This window comes from Pteronotus mesoamericanus, unplaced genomic scaffold (assembly GCF_021234165.1).
Source record: "Pteronotus mesoamericanus isolate MK-2021 breed Mesoamerican mustached bat unplaced genomic scaffold, CSHL_Meso_final contig_50, whole genome shotgun sequence".
Taxonomy (NCBI): Eukaryota; Metazoa; Chordata; class Mammalia; order Chiroptera; family Mormoopidae; genus Pteronotus; species Pteronotus mesoamericanus.
The window spans coordinates 21392067-21414072 of NW_026555186.1; the positions used below are offsets into that span (position 1 = coordinate 21392067).

At 36.0% G+C, this 22006-nt stretch overlaps 1 protein-coding gene across 1 annotated transcript in view; it reads right to left on the reverse strand.

Moving 5' to 3' along the window:
- The window catches only part of ADAMTS6 (ADAM metallopeptidase with thrombospondin type 1 motif 6), a 226177-nt gene that overhangs the window by 140594 nt on the left and 63577 nt on the right, over nt 1-22006 (reverse strand). The window lies entirely within an intron of this gene.

The following is a 22006-nucleotide window of genomic DNA, read 5'->3' on the forward strand; positions in this document are numbered from 1 at the left end:
CACAAACTGCAGGAAAATCCAAGTTGTAAAAGTTTTCTTTTCTTGTAAATAAATAATGGTTAGTCCAAATTACTGGGAGAAGGGGTTTGTAATTAATCCCCTAATCAACTCTTCATCTTCCTCTTGTTCAAACTCTACAAATGTTTCCTACAAATGTCTGAGGGAAGGGATTTTTCCTCCTCTTGCATAACTTTTCTATTTTGACCATTCATACACTCATCCTCTTTCTTCTCTTGAAACTGGTAAACCAACAGATTTCAGTATCTGGTACACTCTTGAACGTAAGATATGCGAGGGTACTTGGTGTGTTTACCAAAGCATCAGGAAGTATATTTTGGGTGTCACCATCAATTTATCTTGCGCTCATAGTATGTAATGCCTATGATGTTAAATAGACACAACCCATACCAGCTGTCTTCAAGAAAATGTAAACAAAGACTTTTCATAAAGGGTAACCCAAATATAAATGTTTAAGCAGAACCTGTTTCCAAATCCTCAGCTTCCACATGTGCTCTTTCCTAAAACTGATCTGCCTGAGAATGCACCTGCAAGCCACCAGTTTATCTTTCCTCTTTTGCCTTTCACAAGTGCCCTGTTCTACTTTACAAAAAAGAAAGCATGCTTCTCACCCATCCCAAACCTTGTTATGGTTTATTCCCCCCTGGGTATACAAGTCTACTGAGCACAATGCGAAGGGATAATTCAAGAATGCATGGATCCTGGGGGATAATCTCTTATGAGCAAAGCAAGAAAAATTGAAGGGGGTAATGCTTATTTTATCCTGGCAAGTCTCCTGCTTTTTACCACTCTGTCTGGCTGCTTATAAACCAGTCTAGATATGCACCCCACATTTAAAATTCAGATGTGAAATGGCTGTCCTAGAATGTATTAACATATTCGTTTGATCTAAAAAATAAAGTCAGGCTCGCTATTGATAGACAGTAAGTCTGACTTACCTAAGTAGTTTGGCAATGAAGACAGACTTAGTCAATTAGATTATATGGTGAACGTTTTTCATGATTCAATGAAATAGGCAACTCCAATGTTTTCACAAAATTTATTTAAAGCATATATACATCATAGAATGTGTTTTTAACTAGTCTCTGGAGCCACTTAAGCTTATGATTAAAGTATTTTAGATATCAACTTTAAAATATGCAAAGTAGTACATCATTTTTCAAAATCAGTTTAGGAGGTAAATTAAGCAAAAAGTTTGAAGATCACAGACAAATGTAACTTTGATTTTCACCACATAGCAGTCCTTTCTCACCTCCTCTCACTGCTCTCATCTTGCCTAGGCCTTTTATGTTACACTTCTGATGTATATTATTTCATTCTGTCATAACTACCCAAAATACCTGCATAAAGGCTAAAGCCACCAACAAATAATGCAAAATGAAGCATCTTAGACTAAGATCATTCTGTTTGCATTTTCCTCAGTTTCCCCCAATCCTCTAAAATGTACTTACAGAATATTCTATAGGATATTCTATAGGGAAAAGCCATGCCATTCCCTTTTGGCTTTTTCATTCAATTCAATTTACCCTGTATCCTTTTCTATTCTTTATTCAGAAAGAGAGAGAGCAATTATTGCTTTCTATGCATTATGTTTAATACCAAGTACTGAAAAGCAACATTTTTACATTCATTCTTTCATATGTGGTTTTGCTTGGCACCTATCATATGCCCAGGTATAGTGCCATATACTAGAATTTAAAGATAAATAAGTTAGTTGTGGTCTGTTTTAAAAAGCACACATAGTAGGCGAGTTATAAAATAATTTGGAAAGATGATTAAATAAGTGTAAAAAAAAGTCACACTGACACACAGCAGAGCCAATACTCATTAGCTCTTATAATGATGATCATCACCATTGTCATTATATACAAAATACTATGGAAATACAGAGGAAGGAGTGATTCCACAATAGCAAAGTAGGAGACATTCATTTAGGACATAACATCTGAAACAGATTTTTAAGACTTAAACAGATAAAACAGAAAAGTACATGCAGTCCAGGCACAGAACAGAATAATCAAAGTAGCAAGGTCTGGAAAGGGTGAAGTGCACACAGGTAGCCATGAGAAGTCTAGAGAGACTGAGACATTGACTAGACAGAGTAAAATATCAAAAAATGAATTTAGAGAGATGGTACTGTGGGCTCAGATTATTATATACCCTAAATGCCAAAACAGATTTTTTTCCTACAGACAAGAGAAATTTGGAATATAGTTTGCAAAAAAGAAAAAATAATTAAACATGTTTATATGAGTGCATATGCAAAATAAGTTTGTATTCAGATGAAAGTCTGGGAGGATTATGGTAGATATCTAAGGAAGAGGTGGGAGAGTAGGGAGAACACAATTTTTGCTATATTGTATACATTTCTATATAACCAACTTTTAATCAGAAAAGTGTTTCAGCTATGCCTGTCTCTGATAATCAACACACACAAAAAAAATGATAATTAGCCCAATGAATGTTTAGTAAATACTGAAAATGTATTTTTCATTAAAGAAATCAGTGGTGTTCCAGACCTGTAGATTAGCCAAAACACTTCAGAGGCACCCCTCATTCTGCATGAACACATGCAAGGATCCACCAAGCTTTGGAGGCTGCACACTTAGATAAAGCATCTGACATTTGTCTGGTGTGTCCACTCATTGGTTTGGAGATCATGGTGCCGGATGACAAATATAATAGTAACAGAATTATGACTAAAAATATGTTCATGTTCTTATTCAGTGCATTTTTATGCAAAGTGTTATCAGAGCATCTAAATAACAGAGAGCTGGAATGTCAAGCCTACAGAACATGGAGTATGAACTATTTTGTACCTCCTTGTTTGTTTAATAAATATTTGTATGCTTAGTGGAATTTGATCTAAATCTTTTCATTGTAACTGATAGCAATGCTCACTTACCCTAAGAATTTTCCTGATCAAATTAGCTTAGGGAAGTGTGAAAATTTGAAACAGTAAAAATTCCTAATTGATGGAAGGAAAACGTTGATGCCACTATTAAGAAAATAATTTATACATATATGCTTCTGAAAGATTACTCTTCTTTAGGCTATTCTTATAATCATGAGCAGAATTTAGCCATGGATTAAAAACTTTACACAGTCTTACCCATTATGTTATGAATTATGTAACATAAAATAAAGTTCTATTTATATCAAAATTGGGAATGACAAATCTAAAAAAACTTAAGTTTTTTTTAAAGGTAAACTTCCTCAACTATTCTGAAGTTCCACTTCAATACAGAACTGATTAATACAAATATTTTTCCAAATCTTGGTTGTGTGTGCTTGCTCAACATTGTGTTATCTGTACATAATAAAATGATCAGCATAGGTTCAAGGTAATCATTTGAAACATTTTTTAAAAATTAAATTGCTTTAATTCATTTAATTTTCAAAAACTTTTGACCTTTTTTAAAAGAAATCAACAGAGACAAGAGGGAAGGAGGGAGAGGGGTGGGGAAAAGGAAGGGAAGGGGAAAGTCAAGGAACATATAGCAAGGACTCATGGACAAAACCAAAGGGGAAGAGCTGAGGGAGGGAAGGAGGGAGAGGGCAAGGGAAAGTGGTGGAGGGTAGGCAGAGATAAATGTATTTGAAAAAATAAATTAAAATTAAAAAAAATAAAAAAATAAAAATTCCTTTCTGTGTGTTTTCCTTATTACACCCATTCTGTTGTTACTATTTTTCCTTCTTTTTCATGTATAAATTTCTGACTCTTTCCTACAAATTCTCTTTGCTGTCAGCCCCATATTTCTACAGATGATAAGAATCTTGAGAAGTTATCCAATTCAGGCTATACTACATTTAAATCATGATTTCTCAAATTAGGACAAGTGTGAACCAGCTTATTTCAGTTCCCATATGTATCTCTCGGTCTTCACACAGCTTACCTTTAAGCATCATTTTTCAACATCATGACATTTAATCCTCACAAATTTCACATCGCACCCCTTCCTTTCTCATTTTTACCTTGCATCAAGTTCACTCTTATAACCTATCAACTTTCTCTGCCATCCTATGATTTGGCCTTATTTTCCTTTAAACCTGAGCCACTTCAGGAAAAATTGCAAAGAAAAATAATGCAAAGAATCCTGTTTTATGCCAAAGATATAATTGGTGTGCTTTTAGGACTTCCACTGGTGTCGTACAAATTGAAGGAAGGACTAAGGCAAAGGAGTTCCCCACTGCCTACTCTCATCACCCTTCAAACAAATACATCTCTAAAAAAAACCTTACCCGACCCAGAAGTGGCAGGAGCACCTAAACTTAGGCCTTTGGTTAAAAGCTCTAAACTTGGGAGCAGCTAAAAACTACACTGGGGTTCTAAGAAGTGATAGAAAAGCTGAAATATGATAAGAAAAGTTTCTCTGGTTTCTGAAATTGGATAGAAAAAAACCTTATCACTGTGTTACTTGTTTTGTTTTCTCTTCATGAAAGAATAAGAAAGGCCTCTGGGAAGATTAAAAAAAGAACTAAGAAACATGATCTTAGGGAACCTACACAAAGCCAAGTACCTAAAGGGAATCAGGGTTCTGCTTTTGGATGGGTAGATGAATGCATACATTGTCACTGCCTTACCGTAAACTCACAATGTAAGACTGACTGACTCGGATCAAAACCAGAGAGGCTGTTTGAATATCTGTTACTATAACATTGGTACACATTTCTGCTTTACATACTTTCAACTCTAATTTCCTAATGATTTTTGGCTAGGCATGACTATCATAAGGAACTGACCAAAACACATAATTAAGTTCCATTTTAAGGTCTGCAAAATATTGCACTACCTTACAATGATGAAATACCTGGATGGTTTCTTCAAACCTTTTCCAAAAACTACATTCCATTCTTATGTAAGAGCAACAGTCATTACAAAAAAGCATTCCTTTCGATGATTTAGTTTAAAAACAGAATGAATCAAAATCCGCACTACGAGACTCATTTGTTTAACACTGAGTCACAGACTTACTTCCAAACCACAGGTCCTAGGCACTGTGCTGTCTCATCTAGGGCTCTTCCATGTGGTCGTGAAAGCCAAATGATAGTGACACAGCAATTTTCTGCTTTCTTTAAAACACGCACCAAAAAGCACCAGATTTTTAAAAACTTACTTCGGTTAACAAAACAATTGTAATAAAATAATACAGAAAAAAATTACTTTAACCCAATATATACAGGAATGTTTATCACTCTTCATGATAAATGAAAAAAATTATAAGACCACTTGTCTTAATTCGGACTGCTGTGACAGAATACCATGCACTGGGTGATTTAAATGACAGGCATTTATTTCCCACAATTACGGAAGCAGGGAAGTCCAAGATCAAGGTGCCTGCAGATCTGATATTTGGTGAGAGCCCACGTCCCAGCTTATAGACAGCCACCTTCTCCTGAGTGCTCATGTGGCCTTTCACTGGTGCTTGCTTATGAAAAGAAGGTTCTGGTGTCTATTCCTCTTCTAATTAGGGCACTAATCCCATCATAAGGAGTCCATCATCATGACCTCATTTAAAGACAATTATCTCCAAAAAGCTCCACCTCTAAACACCAACACATTGGGGAACTGGACTTCATTGGACTTCTTTGGAGAAGGAAACCAATATTCAGTCATAACATTTCATCTCTACCCCTACCGCAAATTCATATCCTTCTTGCATACAAAATACATACATTCATTCCATCCCAACAACCTTAACTCATCTCACAAAGATCTTAACTCATTCCAGCATCAACTCTAAAGTCCAGAGTCTCCTCTTAGTACCATCTAAATCAGATATGGGTGAGATTCTAGGTACAGTTCATCCTGAGGCAAAATTCCTTTCTAGCTCTGAACCTGTAAAAGCAGCAAAGCTGTGTATTTCCAAAATACAGTCTTGGGACCAACATTGGGTGGACGTTCCCATTCCAGTGGGGAAAAAATCAAAAGGAAGAAAGAGGTGATGGGTCCCAGGTATATCCAAAGCGTAGCATAGGAAATTTCACTAAATCTTAAGGCAAGAGAATAATCCTCTTTGGTTGATGCTTTGCATCCTGGACCCACTGGGGTTACAGCATCCCCCCATGACCTCATGGGGTGGCCCCACCCCTTCCGACTGGCAGCGTGCTGCCCCTCTGGCTCTCTGCGAGGGCCCTCCATGCAGCTTGGCAGGAGCGCAATCCTGTCCTTTAAAACCAAAGTGGAGGCAGGTTTGCCTGCAAGGACATGCACTTGGGGCCTGTGGAGAGAGTGGAAGCCCTGATGATATTGGAATTGTCTTTGGGATATTTTTTCACTTTCTTTTTTTGAAGGTATAATGTATGTTCAAAGCCTTCCTTTATTCCTATTTTCTCTCCTTTAGTCCCTCCTATTTGCTCTCCTTTAGTCCCAGTTGGCAGTGTTTCTCCTGGTATAACCTCATCTTTATTGCTGGCTCTATTCTGATGGCTGATTATTTCTGCAGCTCATACCCACACTGACCTCCTTATCAGATACAGTCAGTCAGCCACATCCTTAGTGATCTCTTCTGAACATTCTTCCTCATTTTCTGCAATATGAACAGGGTAAGATTTTCCAGATCTTTCAGTTCCAGTTCTTGTTGCTCAGCAATCCCTTTTATAATTCATTTCTCTCTTTTCACATTTTATTATAAGCAGTCAGAAAGAACCAAGCCACTCATTCAACACTTTGTGTAGAAATCTCCTCAGCTAAATAAAATATCCAATTTCATCCCTCACAAGTTCAATCTTCCACAAAACACTAGAACACGAATATAATTCAGCCAAGTTCTTCCTAGTTTATAACAAGAACCATCTTTTCTCCATTGTCCAATATAACATAATCCTCATTTCCAACTGAGACATCACCAAAATGGCCTTTATCATCCTTATTTCTACCAACATTTTGTTCACAATCATTTGTGTATTCTATAAGAAGACAGAAACTTTCTCTGCAACTTTTTTTTTTCCTGAGCTCTTACCAGAATTGCTTTTAGAAGTCCCTTCACAGCAATCATGGCTTGTTCTAGCACCTCCAAATTCTTCCAGTCTCTACTCATTATCAAGTCCCAAAGCTTCCCATTTTTAGGAGCTTGTTACAGCAGTCTCCCACTGCTCAGCACCAATGGCTGAATTAGTCAGCTAGGGCTTCTGTAACAAAATACCATAGGCTGGGTGGCTTAAACGACAAACATTGACTTTCATAGCTCTGGAGGCTAGGAAGCCCAAGATCAAGATGCTGACAGATTTGGTGTCTGGAAAAGGGCCTCTTCCTGACTTCCAGACCGCCACCTTCTTGCTATATCCTCACACAGTGGAAGGAGAGAGGGCTCTGGTCTTGTCCTATTCTTATACGGGTATTAATCCCATTTTGGGGCCCCCTCTCTCATGACCGCATCTAAATCTAACTACCTGCTAACGGCCCGGCCTCCTAATACTATCACATCGCGGGTTGAGGTTTCAACATAGAATTTTAAGGGAGCCATAAACATTCAGTCCATAACACCACTTTAAATAATAGATAATTTGGTTCATTTTATGTACTGCATTTCATAGATTACACCTTTCATAGTATTCATCTCTTTATCCGAATCACATTAATTATCTAAAAAAAGTTACTTGTTGATATGTTTGAATGCCTAAAACCTAATACAAACCATAAGTGTATTATCTGATGAGGTGGCATATTTATTATTTTGTTAGCATCTTACACAAAGGGTTATTTGCTTAATAAATACTAGATACTTTTAGCCACTAATTCCTGTCATATGTAAGAGACTACCTATGTTTTTGTTCGTGGAGTAAATTAAAGATTTACCACTGGTTTGCAAAATACCTCCGTGGCTATTCACATCATAATATGTGTTTCCCATTCATTCTAGTAGGGTATTTCTATTAGGAAACATAGTGATAGTTGGCCAGGAATGTCCTTTGCTCTTGCAATATTGTCCCCAAACCATTGCAAAATATAGTGATCTAGCTAAGGTTGAAAATTCCATATACAAGTTATAAAAGCCTACCAATACAGGTTTTTACCACTTCATAATCATCAATAATCTCAGTTCAACAGATTATCACATTTGCCCTCTGGGCCTTTTCTCAATACTATTTCAATCTTTTTCCATTTCCTGGTTAACCAGTAACTTTCTCTTTGTTTTGTCACTAAATCAAAATATATTTCTTTACAAAGACTAAACTGATATTATATTTTTACACATTCACAAAAATGGGATGTTACATTGCTTGTATTCTGCATTTTGGTTATCAATATATTTTGAACATCTTTCTGTCAGTAAAGACATATGCACATCAATTTCATGGCTTTATCAAATTCTAGTATATGGATGTAGCAAAATTTATTTAAATAATTCCCTATTGTTAGAAATGTAAATTGTTTCCAAGTTTTCTGATATAAACTTAATCAGAATGAACACTATTATGTCTTTGCACATTCATCTGATAATTTTCTATTATAAATTCCTAGAAATGAAACAATTTAAGGATTACCATTTCATGTATTCATGATCTTACCCCTGCTCACTTCTCTAGCCTTATGCCAGCCTCTGTTATCTCTTTGCAAACTCAAGCCATAATTTCCTTCCTTTGATTCCTGAATACACCATATTTCCTCCCATTTCATGAACTTTGACCTCACTATTTCCTCCATCTGAAACACTTATCTATCAACCCCACTCTGTTTGCTAGGTTACTCTTACTACTCTTTGTACTGGTCAATGCACTTCCTCAAAGTCTTCCCTGACTAGCTGAAGATCCCCTAATAAATACTTGCTGAGCTCCCTAAATTTTCCCTTTGTAGCTCTTATCAGACTGGTAATTTCGTGTTTGTTTCTTTCTCATTAGGTTGCAAATTCTTTAAGATTAAGGACTGGTCTGTTTTGCACACTACTGTACTCCAGCACCCAGCACAATGCCCGGAGCACAGTAAGTACTCAGAGTTCATAGAATGAGTGCCTTCTAAAAATGTTGTATCTGTTTATGCTTCCACAAGCCCATTTCCCAATACCCTTCTCAGTGCCTTTATTTTTAAAGCATCAGAACACAGTTAGATAATGAAATTCCTGTGTGTTCATCAGGAAAGGGAAAAGTAGTTAAGGGTACATTTAATATAAGATTGCCCTGGTAAGTAGATAACGGAATATGTAGGATTCACTCAAAATTTATCTACTAACAGATACATTTTTATTAATGAATAAAAAAAATAAAGTTTTTCAACAAATATTTACTGAGAGCTTATCACATATGAGCACAAGGAAGAACATGAACAAGACTAACATACCTCTCATGTTAACAAGCTTAAAAACTTTTCAAAGATCAGTAATGGTTTAATCAGGCATTGCCAGAAGGAGAAAGTTGATTTTACACCACTGTTAATAAATTTTACACCATTGGAGTACAATTAATTAGACTGAACTTGGTCATTGTAGAATTATTTTTGCATCCTCCTTTTCTTTTGTCCTTTCATATGAAATGGATAATTTTTCTCAGTGCAGAGATATTCACCCTTTTAGTTTCAACGCTATTTATAACTTCCTAATTTACATCCTTAAGTATCTCTTGTTAAAATGAATGCAAATAGCCTTTATCCAAGTTTATCTTATAGATACCTTATTATTCCTAAAACATAGCTCTGCTCCTGCTATTCTCTCACTCAAAACTGCAATTGTCAAAAATGCAACTTCTGGTCAATATGTAGGTTTAAAAAGATAAACAATGTCTTACCCCCTCTCATAACCACATCAAAATTACAACTAAACTATAAAACAACCATCATTCAGAACTGTCAGAAATTGAGCTGAATGGAAGTTCTACAACTATGGAATTAGAGAAGAAATTACAACGTGACTGGTAACAGAGGCAGAGACACAGAATGGGCTGGTCCACACCCACATGTGGCAGGTAAAAATCATGAGGGTTATCTCAGGAGCAAAGAATCCCAGACCCACACCAGACCCCTTAGTCCAGGGTTCTAGTGCCAGGAAGGGAAGTTGCTGTAACTTCTGGCTGGAAAAACCAGTGGGAATTGAGATTATGGAAGACAAAAACAGCTCGACTCCGTGGCAGGTCCTCTTAAAGGGCCCATGCACAGACTTACTCAGACTCACTCCCTCTGAGCTCCGGCATGGGGGGAGCAGATTGAAAGGCATTAGAAACATACAGGGAGGAATTAAATTGTCCGGCACCAAGGTGAACGCTGGAGGGCAGCTTTATTCCAGACAGAAATGCTGGCAGAGGCCACTGTTTCTTTTCTGAGCCCTACCCCCAAAAGAGCCACAGAGCTAGCAAGCAGATGCCATATCTGGGCCTCTATCAACCTGACTCACACTGTTTGGCCTGTCCTGGTGATTCTCTGAGGCCCTGTCCCACCAACTTTAGATACTACCCAAGCTTTCTCTAGTGGCTTTTCCATATGAATGGCTTGCCTTGTCCCATGCTTCAGATATCCAAAATTATCTCAAGTAGCATCTTGCTTCAGCGAGACCCTGACTCTCACTAAGTTGCCCCATACCCCAGGCCTGGCACTAGCAGCAGTCAGCCTTGGTTCACAGCTTGGTCTCACCTGAGCACCCCTAAACACAGCACAAGTAGCAGCCATCTGCAGATCACTTTGTAGTTTATGCTGTGTGACCCTGGCCAGAAAACAGGCAGTGGCTGACCTTGGATATGCCAACAGCAATCAAGGCTCAACTACAACAGGAGGGTATAAAAGTCCACAGAGTGGGCGCACCTTGAGTATCTAGCTTGGGTAATAGGGGAGCTTGAACAACTGGAACCCTACAGGACAGCTACTACATTAGGCCACTCTACAAAGCCTAGAAGACATAGCAGCTCTACCTAATTCATAGAAACAAATACAAGGAGACTGCCAAAATGAGGAGACAAAGAAACATGGCCCAAATGAAAGAATAGATCAAAACTCCAGAAAAAGAACTAAACAAAATGAAGACAAGCATGCTACTAGATGCAGAGTTTAAAACACTGGTTATAAGATTGCTAAGTGAACTTAGTATGCAGACTTCAAAAAAAAGGACATGGAATCCATAAAAAAGAACCAGTCATAAATGAAGGATACACTAATTAAAATCAAAAACAATTTACAGGGAATCAACAGTAGAACAGACGAAGCCAAGAATCAAATCAGTGATTTGGAATATAAGGAAGCAAAAAACACCCAATCAGAATAGCAAGAAGAGAAAAGAATCCAAACAAATGAGGAATAGTGTAAGGAGCTTTAGGACAACTTCAAGCCTACCAATATTAGCATGATGGGGGTGCTGGAAGGAAAAGAGAAAGAACAAGAAATTGAAAACCTATTTGAAAAAATAATGACAGAAAATTTCCCTAACTTGGTGAAGGAAATAGACATACAAGTCCAGGAAGCAGAGAAAGACCAAAACAAGATGAATCCAAAGAGGCCTACCCCAAGACACATCATAATTAAAAATGCCAAAGTTTAAAGACAAATAGAGAATCTTAAAAGCCACAAGAGAAAAGCAGTTAATTACTTACAAGGGAGCCCTAATAAGACTGTCAGCTGATTTCTCAAAAGAAACTTTGCAGCCTACCAAGGATTGACAAGAAACATTCACAGTGGTGAAAAGCAAAGCCCTACAAGCAAGGTTACTCTACCCAGCAAAGCTATTATTTAGAATCAAAACACAGATAAAGAACTTCCCAGACAAGAAAAAGCTAGAGTACATCACCATCAAACCAGCATTATATGAATTGTTAAAGGATCTCCTTTAAAAAGAAGAATATAAAAAATATGAACAATAAAATGGCAACAAATACATATATACCAACAATTGAATCTAAAAAAACAACAACAAAATAAACAAACAAAGAACAAAAACAAAATCATAGATACAGAGAACACTTTGATGGTTGCCAGATTGGGGGTGGGGTGTCAGAGAGATGGGAGAACAAAACAAAGGGATTAAGAAACACAAATTGGTAGTTACAGAGTAGTCATGTGGATCTAAAGTACAGCATAGGAAATAGGGTAGCCAAAGAACACATATGCATGACCCATGGACATGGGCAACAGTGTGGAGATTGCTTGAGGAAACAGGACAGGACTGAGTGAAGGGGGGCAGACAGGGACTATTGGGACAACTGTAATACCATAATCAATAAAATATAATTAAAAAATAAAATTACAATTGTTTCGAAAAGTCTAAACATGTTAGCTTGGAGTTCAAGAACCTCTCAAAATACAGCTTACATATCCTTTAAACTCAGTTCAAATACCTCATCCTTCATGAAGCCCAAAGTGATCTACTCCTTCTCAATTATTACTGCATTCAATTTGTTTCACATTGTTTTATATCACAATTACTTACATAAGCCTCCTTCTCTTCCCAAATACAATCATCAGTATTAGGGGATATAATAATATCTACCTACCATAAGGAGGAAGCGGGGAGGGGAAGGAAGGAAAGAAGGAAAGAAGGAGGCAATGACAAAAACCAATAACTATGACAGTTTTATGGATTCTGATCCTTGAGATATTTACATTTCTCACTATAAAACTATGAAATGGTCTTCAGATTATGATTAAGTTTTTCATGTGTTTTAGCTACATGGAAGTGCTGAATATGCTTACTTGTTATTCTAGTCCATTGTCAACTATATTATTCATTCAAAATTAACAATGAATAGGACATTTTGATTTCATATAGATCAGTAACAAGAGTTTGGTTAATTTTAAGTGTATCTTTAGAAACATTGGCATACTGACAAAAACCAGGTATTGAAATCTACAAGGTTAAGGGCCAGGTTCTAAAGTATACAGAGTTCACCTAATTAATAAATGCCACCTGAGAGATATATTGTCTCCTTTAGGGAATAAATAATAAGAATCTCAATATTCCCTTTTGCTGAATGCACAAACACACTGTATATTTTTAATATTAAAATAATTACAATTATAACACTAGAACAAAGATCTTATAATTTTTTAATGAAAAAAGTTTGTTTTTAAATAATTAAGTTTGTTCTTTGCTTAGAAAACAAATTACTCCCTTATTAAAAAAGAAAATTCAACTTCCTTTAGTATCATGATAAAAATTATATAACATCAACATGTAATGGAAATGCTTTATAAACAATGAAAAATTGTTTGTCACTTTATATTATTTATAATAAAGGACGGTTTTTACAAATGAATTTACTACACCTAAATTTTTTTTCTAAGTTCTTAAGAACATGGTAGACCACAACAGCTCTTTGCCTTAAAATAAAGTACCCAGCTTATTTTGTCTTCTTGCTCAAAAACCTCAAAACCAAAGAAGTTATTTAAAGGAAAAAAGGAAAAGCATAATATACATGTAGGGCATTGCTCAATAGAGAGGAGAATTGTTCTATTGTTAGTATACAGGTTTTTTAAATCTAGCTGCAAGCAACCAATAGTCTGCTTTCATTAGGCAATACTTTGGTAGTTGATTTGCAAAGATGAATGATTTTTATTTATGGTCAAACAAAGTATTTAACAACATTAATTTTGAAAGCCTGACTTTATTTTAAAAATGCATTTACTGTTAGAAAAAACACCACCACGGGACTTCATCATTTTCAAATACATATGTAAAGTTAAAAACTAAAATAAAAATATATTTAGACTTCAACATAATCATTCGTCTTTCTTATTGATATTTACCAACAAATCAATGAACAAGCAACAGCTGCCCTTTGTCTTCTAACGCATAGTCTAGCTAAAAGGAACTGGGGAAAGAGGTCGTATTGACTATCCTTCTGATTTAATGGAACATCATACTACCCTGTCTTATTAACAAAATTGACTATAACTCGAATTACATTACTTCTATCAAGTCAGACTAGACCCAGTTTCCATAAAGACTGATCACAGTCAGAATTTACTGATCAACTGTTCATTTTCCTCAGTAAGAAAAAAAAATTAAAAAAATGCAAGTTTACCTAATGAGCTACTAAAATGATAAATGCCTCAAACGTCCTTTGAGCTATTTGATGTTATCTGTAAGGATCTACAATGTTACTAAAGATTTCACATGTCCCATAGTCACTTATTCTAACATTCTAACTATAAGATTTTCTTATATCTAATTAAAATCCTTCATGCCACGAGTTAGGTTGATTATTCATTTGTTTGAACTTCAGTGAAGATTGCAAACATCTGGTCTCCATCCTTTATGCATAAATTAAATACTTCTAAATCTTCCCTAGAATAATAATAATCTCTACTAAAAAGAATTTTCTTTTAGGTTTCTTTTTCAACCCTTTAATCATCTTTGTGGTCCTCCTCTGAACCTTCTCCAAGTTCACCATGTCCTTCTTAGTGGTAGAGCCCAGAACCAGAAACAATGCTCTCGTAACGCTCTGACCAGTGGTAAGCACAATAGGAAAATTATTACATTTCCTACATTCTTGATTCTTATTTATGTGACCTTGTACTGTGTTTGCTTTAACCACAACACTACATTGTTCACTCATACTAATCTTATTATTCCCTAACTGCTAAGGGGACTTCCAACTTACACTTAAATATAGTCAGTTAGTCATTCTCCGGATTTTTGTTATTTTTCTCTTTCTAACCAAACTGCATTGTATTTGTCCTCATATTTCTTTATCCTAGCTTCTAATCAATATTTCAATTTGCTAAATTATTTTAGTCTAACAAAAACAATAAAGTGATATAAGGCATTGATGCCTCATCATATTTCTCTCCTATTCCAATTGCCGATAATTTATTAAGAATATTAGAACACTTAATAATTACATGTCTGTAAGAGGGGTTTAAGTGTTCTCAAAAAACTGACTGTCAGAATTCATCACCCACTGAGAAAGTATGATTGTGGAGGCCTAGATAAATTTGCTCCGTCACCTTCAGAACTAACTCAGGGACTAGAGGGCACAAGGTATAAACAACCAAAATGCTTTTATGACTCCATAAAGTCTCAAAGAGCTAGATTAAATGTTTCCCAATACATTGACCAGTTTCCCTTGCAGAAAACAATGAAAAGCTTGAAAGATCATAATATATTACAACTATTTGGGGTACGAGGACTTCTATTCTGTTAATAACTGAACAAGACTTGTTTGAATAAATTTACTGATAAATATTTTTAAAAGGCACATTAATAATGACCTTATTACATGTAGAGCTATGCCAGATACCATAGCAAGAAAATTAAACTGACCTGGTTTCTACTGTGTAGGAACAAGATACTTAAACAACATTACTAACATGGAATTACATATAGCCAGATAAAACCCATCAACTCATCTATTGCTATCACACAGACATAAGTTATAATATATATAACACATAATTAAAGAGAAAAGTACTTAAGAGATGGAAGACAAGGATCAGTAATTAGTTGCTATGGAGAAGAAAAGTAACTATGGTGTTCTATGCACCCTATGACCAAAGCTGTTCCAGCCAGCTTTTAAAAATATCTAGTGAGCACTAATGTTGCTTTCTACAAACTGTTGAAGCAAAAGATGTTTATAAGTGATAAAAATGTAACAAAGATTTATTGTTTAAAGTTTAAATGGTAACCAAAAGAGGAATTAAAAATGATTAAATATATATTAGAAATGTGGGCAGAGTCAGTGGCCTAAATTAGTGAAATTATCATCCACAAAAGAAGCAAATAAAAGAGAATGTCTAAAATGTATAAATAAAAAAAATTGTCACAAAATCATATTATTTAGAGATAGACACTAACTCCCAGAAATAACAGCAGGAAAGGGGTGGGGAAAGAGACTGTTACTTATTATGCTAATAATATATTATTTTCACTTTTTTAAAAAAAACTGTATTTAGGTCCTTTGCCCATCTTTTAATTGAGTTGTTTGGTTTTTTGGTGCTGAGTTTTGTAAGTACTTTATAAATTTTAGATATTAACCCCTTATCAGATATATCAGCAAATATGTTCTCCCATTCTGTGGGTTGTCTTTTTATTTTGTTAATGGTTTCCTTTGCTGTGCAAGAACTTTTTAAGTTTGATGAAGACCCATTTGTTTAGTTTTTTCTTTTATTTCCCTTGCCTGGAGACATATATCAAAGAAAAAAATTTCTACAGGTAATATCCGAGATTTTGCTACCTATGTTTTCTTCTAGGATTTTTATGGTTTCGGGTCGAACATTTAAGTCTTTGATTCATTTTGAATTTATTCTTGTGTGTGGTGGAAGAAGGTGGTCTAGTTCCATTTTTCTGCATGTATCTGTCCAATTTCCCCAACATAATTTATTGAATGAACTATCTTTATCCCATTGTTTGTACTTGCTTCCTCTGCCAAATATTAATTGACTATAAAGGTGTGGCTTTATTTCTGGACTCTCTTCTGGTCCATTGATCATGTGTCTGTTTTTATGCCTGGAGAACATTATGCTAAGTGAAATATGCCAGTCAGAGACAGACAAATACCATATGATTTCACTCACATGTGGAATCTAATGAACAAACTGAAATAACAAGCGAAACAGAGACAGACTAATAGATGGAGAGCAGATGACAGCTAGTGCAGGGCATGGGGGGCGCTGGTTGGGGAGGAGGGACTGAGCAAAGAGGAAAAAGGACTCATGGACATGGACAACAGTGTGGTGACTGCTGGGGATGGGGGGCATAAGGGGACTAAATGCTAATGGGGAAAAATACAATAAATATTAAATTTTTTAAAAACTTAAAAAAAAATCCTGTTCTATGCCAAGTATTATAACACAATCCATGGCTAAAGTAAATTTAAAATAGATTATATGACAACAATATAAATAAATATTAATATAAGACAGAGTATTCAATAATCATAGGAAACCACTAATGGTTCTTCTTAGTCTAAAAATATACAAGAGTTCCCAAGTATATATATAAAATTACTATTCTCTTATAAGCCATTTGCACATATATGAAACTTAGGATCTCTTATCTTCACTCCTCAGTTGAAGAATACTGTATTTCAAATAATCATAATAATAATACAAAAAATCCACCAACATATCTGACCTTGCCTGCCTCTCCAGTACTATGTTCCTTCTCACTCACTATGAACTGAGTACAATGACCTACATTCTCTCCCAAACCTGCAAGACTTATTTGAACCTGAGGATTTTTCCCTAGATCTTCAAATGATGTCTTATTGTTATATATCTGCATTCCATAATTAGTGCCATAGTAATAATAGGCTTATATTACATTGTTACCTACAATGTGTGTCGTGGCCTAAAACATTGTTAGTGTTAAAGAAATGACTTAAAATATATGACATTTGTACAAAACACTAATAGTTCCCATAGAAATTTTTTCATTTAAAGCTCAAAACAACCTGTATGATGTAGGGACCATAAAGGTATGATTTTCATTCTACGGTTGAGCAAACTGAGATTTACATAAGGTAAATAACTCACCTAAAACCATATGGTTAGTAAGTGGAGAAATTGGGTGGGATTCTAACCCACTAATTTTGAAAAATAGTGTATTACTCTCATCATTTGTTAAAGGTACCCAATGAACTCTTACTTTTGAAAGGAAGGAAATTTGAAGATTCTTGTCCCCAATATCTGAATTACTCTGGAGCACTGGGTGAACATAAACTCTCGCTATTTTTTAGTTACTAGTTAAATGAAATGCCTATGGTATTTGCCAATGAATAACATTTAGACAATGCTTAAATGTAAGAATAAAAATTGTGCTGGTTGTCCCAAATTCCATACATGTGTGTATTTATTCCTTTATGCAATAGATAACTAATGAGAATCTATCATGTGTTAGGTGTCATTCTAGGTCTGTGAATACAGTAGTGAGTAAGATACACAGGATTTCTAACTATATCTTTGGCACTTTACTTCTAAAGGGAGTTAGTCTCCCTGCAACAGATTTGGGTAATGTGAATTTTAGTAAACATGCATACTAGACCAAAAATATATGCAACCCCCACAAAAAATTTCTATATTAGACTATTTAAACATTTCAATCATTAAATTTAAAAAGAAATAAATAATTAAATGATGTTTATTTACTTCACTGGGAAAAACCTAATAGGAAATATTAAGCCACTAAGTATTCAATTTTATTCAACCAATGCATTTATAAATAGTTTATGATTTATTATGTATGTCAGACATTCTATCAAAATTCTTTTAAGCACTTACAATGTAACAGGAAATATATAAAAATATTCTAAGTTTTAATAAAAAGTTTTATTCCTATGTATCACTAATGCATTTAAGCTCACTGTTGTTGTTGTTGTTTTGGACAGGTTTCAAATGCTATGTTAATAGCTTCTTTCATACATGTTCTAATTTTCTTTCCCTTTATCTCTTCTATCATCTTTCTATATAAATATGACAAATCCAAGATTCACATCATCAAGGAAGTATTTTCTGCTGACTCTTCTGTTGTTCTCTTTTGAGGTCCAGTTGCACATACACTATCAATTAATTATATATTACTTCATATTTCTTCATTGTTGTTTTTGCCATTTAATTTTATCTCTCCAAATAGTTTGTAAGCCTGTTGAGAGCAGAGATAACAATTTCTACTACTTCTGTGTCCTTCTTAACAGAGTGCCAACATAGATTTTAGCTCTAGGACCATCCCACCCCTCACTACTTGTATAACTTGTTTTCTTATCTTTAAAATGAGAGAATTGAGGAATTTCCGGTCAAGATGGGGGCCTATGTAAACACAGCTTGCCTCATTACACAACCACATCAAAATGACAACTAAAATATAGAAAAACCATCACTCAGAACCATCAGAAATAGAGTTGAATGGAAGTCTGACAACTACAGAATTAAAGAAACCATATTCAACCAGACCGGTAAGAGCAGTGGAGATATGGAATGAACTGGTCTCACATCCACAAGTGGTAGATAAAAATTCAGAAGGGATAACTCAGGAGCAAGGAGTCCCAGCCCCAAACTAGGGTCCCCAGCCCAGGATTCCAGTGCAAGGAAGATAAGTCCCCATAACTTCTGACTGCAAAAACCAGCAGGCTTTCAGTTGATGGAAGAAACTTTAGGAGTCCCAAGCTGTTCCTCTTTAAAAACCCATATATGGACTTACTCAAACTCACTTCCTCTGAGCTCCAGAACCAGGGTAGTGACTTAAAAAGCACCAGTGGCACACAGGGAGAAACTGAAGTGGCTGGCATCAAGGTTGAGAGCTGGAGCACAGCTCTTTCCCAGGCAGAAAGGCTGGCAGAAATCATTGCCCCTTTTCTCCACCTCCACCTACAAAGAGTAGGAACCCTCCACCTACAAAGTCACAGAGCCAGCAAGCTGGTGCCATATCTGAGACTCCATCAACCTGGCTAACACTGTTTGCCCAGCCCTGGAGATCACCAAAAACTCCTACCCAAGCTATCGGCCCACCCAAGCTGCTTTCCATATGAATGGCAGTTCCTGGTTCATGCTTCACAACTTCCTAAATCCTATAAAACAAGCAATAGCCAGGCTCAGTGAGCCCCCAGCACCCATACCACTTGCTAAGGGGCCCTAGAGCTGGCACTAGCAGCAACCAGCCTAGATTCACAGTTTGGCTTCACCCAAGAATCTCCAAGCCTAACACAAGTAGCAGCCATCTCAGATTGCTTTATATAAGCTCAGGCAGGGTGGCCCCAGGCAAAACACAGGTAGGGGCTGACCTTGGTCTATACCACCTAGGAAATCCTAGAATCTGCACACCTCGTAGACAGCTATAGACCATGTTGGAGCACCACCAAGCTGCCTCCACACAACTGAATTTCCAGAGAGGGTGAAGGTTGGTGGTCAGTATTTCAAAGCCAGTCCTTGCAGCTGACTCGCCACCCCTCCCATTGACCTGCCAACAGCAATCAAGGCTCAACTACAAGAGGAGGGTGTACTCAGCCCACACGAAGGGTGCAACTCCAGTACTCAGCTTAGGTAATAGGAGTGGCTGTGCCACTGGACTCTACAGGACACCTACTACATTAGGCCACACTACTAAGACACAGAGTCAAAGCAGTTCTACCTAATACATAGAAACAAACACAGGGAGGCTACCAAAATGAGGAGACAAAGAAACATGGCCCAAATGAAAGAACAAATCAAAACTCCAAAGAAAGAACTAAACAAAATGGAGATAAGCAATCTATCAGGTGCTGAGTTCAAAACATTGGTTATAAGGATGCTCAAGGAACTTAGCTTTAAGGAACTCAGTGAGGACATCAACAGCATAAAAAAGATCTCATCAGAAACAAAGGATACACTCACTGAAATAAAGAAAAACCTAGAGAAACAACAGTAGAGTGGATGAAGCTGAAAATCAAATCATTAATCTGGAACAAAAGGAAGCAAAAAACAACCAATCAGAACAAGAAGAAGAAAAAAGAAAAAAAGGAAACAAAAAACCTAGGATAGTGTAAGCAGCCTCTGGGACAACTTCAGATGATCCAACATTCACATCATAGGAGTGCCAGAAGAAGAGCAAAAAAATGGAAATCTATTTGAAAAAGTAATGAATGAAAACTTCCCTCATTTGGTGAAGGAAATAGACATGCAAGTCCAGGAAGCACAGAGAGTCCCGAACAAGATGGAGGCAAAGAGGCCTATGCCAAGACACATCATAATTAAAATGCCAAATGTTAAAGATAAAGAGAGCTTCTTAAAAGCAGCACAAGAAAAGAAGTTGGTTACCTACAGGGGAGTTTCCATAAGATTGTCAGCTGTTTTCTCCAAAGAAAGTTTGCAGCCTAGAAGGGATTGGCAAGAAATATTCAAAGTCATGAAAAGCAGAGGCCTACAGCCATGATTGCTCTACCCAGCAAAGCTATCATTTAGAATCAAAGGGCAGATAAAGAGCTTCTCAGACAAGAAAAAACTAAAGGAGTTCATCATTACCAAACCATTATTATATGAAAAGTTAAAGGGACTTATTTAAGAAGATCAAAACCATGAACAACAAAATGGCAATAAATACATACCTGTCAACAATTGAATCTAAAAAACAAACTAAGCAAACAAAAAGAACATAGAGAGAATCATGGATACAGAGAGCGTTTTGACGGTTGCCAGATGGGAGGGGGTGTGGGAGAATGGGTCAAGCAGTGAGGGAATTAAGGAGTACAAATAGGTAGTTACAGAATAGCCATGGGTAGTTACAGAAATAGCCTATATATTTCCTTCATATAGGAAATATATGAAACATCTTCCTATATATTTCCTTCATATAGGAAATGGAGGAGCCAAAGAACTTATACCCATGACCCATGGACATGAACAACGGTGGGGGGACTGCCTGAGGGAGTGTGGGGTGATGTGTGGAGGGGGACAAAGTGGGAAAAATCAGGTCAACTATAATAGCATAATCAATGAAATATAATTATAAATAAATAAAATGGGGGAAATGATAATAACTGTAGCTCCTAGCATTGCCTTGTGGATAAACTTAAGTACTGCATATATATGTACAAATTAGCACAAGTGTTTAATAAATGTTACTGATATTTTAATTATTATTGCTTTTGTTAACATAAATAAATATTTGTGAATTGATTAGATTAATCCCACTGCAGAGTTAATGGGAATTGGCCTTTTGAGATTATGTTTCATAATACCAACAACTTTTTCTTTCATCTCTTTATTAAAACTTAATCACAAATTCCAAATTTCACACCAATGAACTGCATAATTTAGAAATAACAATAACTCTTTCACTAAAGTTTATGAAGCAATGAACAATATCCTACTTTCTGTAGTTTCCCACTTAATTAAATTCACAAAACAGACACTGAAAGATGGTATTTGTAGTATTATAATGTAAGTAATAGCAAGCTGGGAACTGCCTCACATTTTATTCTGAACCTTCAAGAAGACTTTCCTTGGAGGTTGCTAACCTAAAAAGTTATTAGCCTAATGTAGTTAAGATAAATGAAGTGTCAGGCAAGGTTTTTGCGGCAAGCATGAAGGCTTATTTGGCTGGTAAATTTTCCCCACTTGCCAGTTTAAAGAGTCCTCAACTTAATTCCAAAAACGCTATTCTTTTAG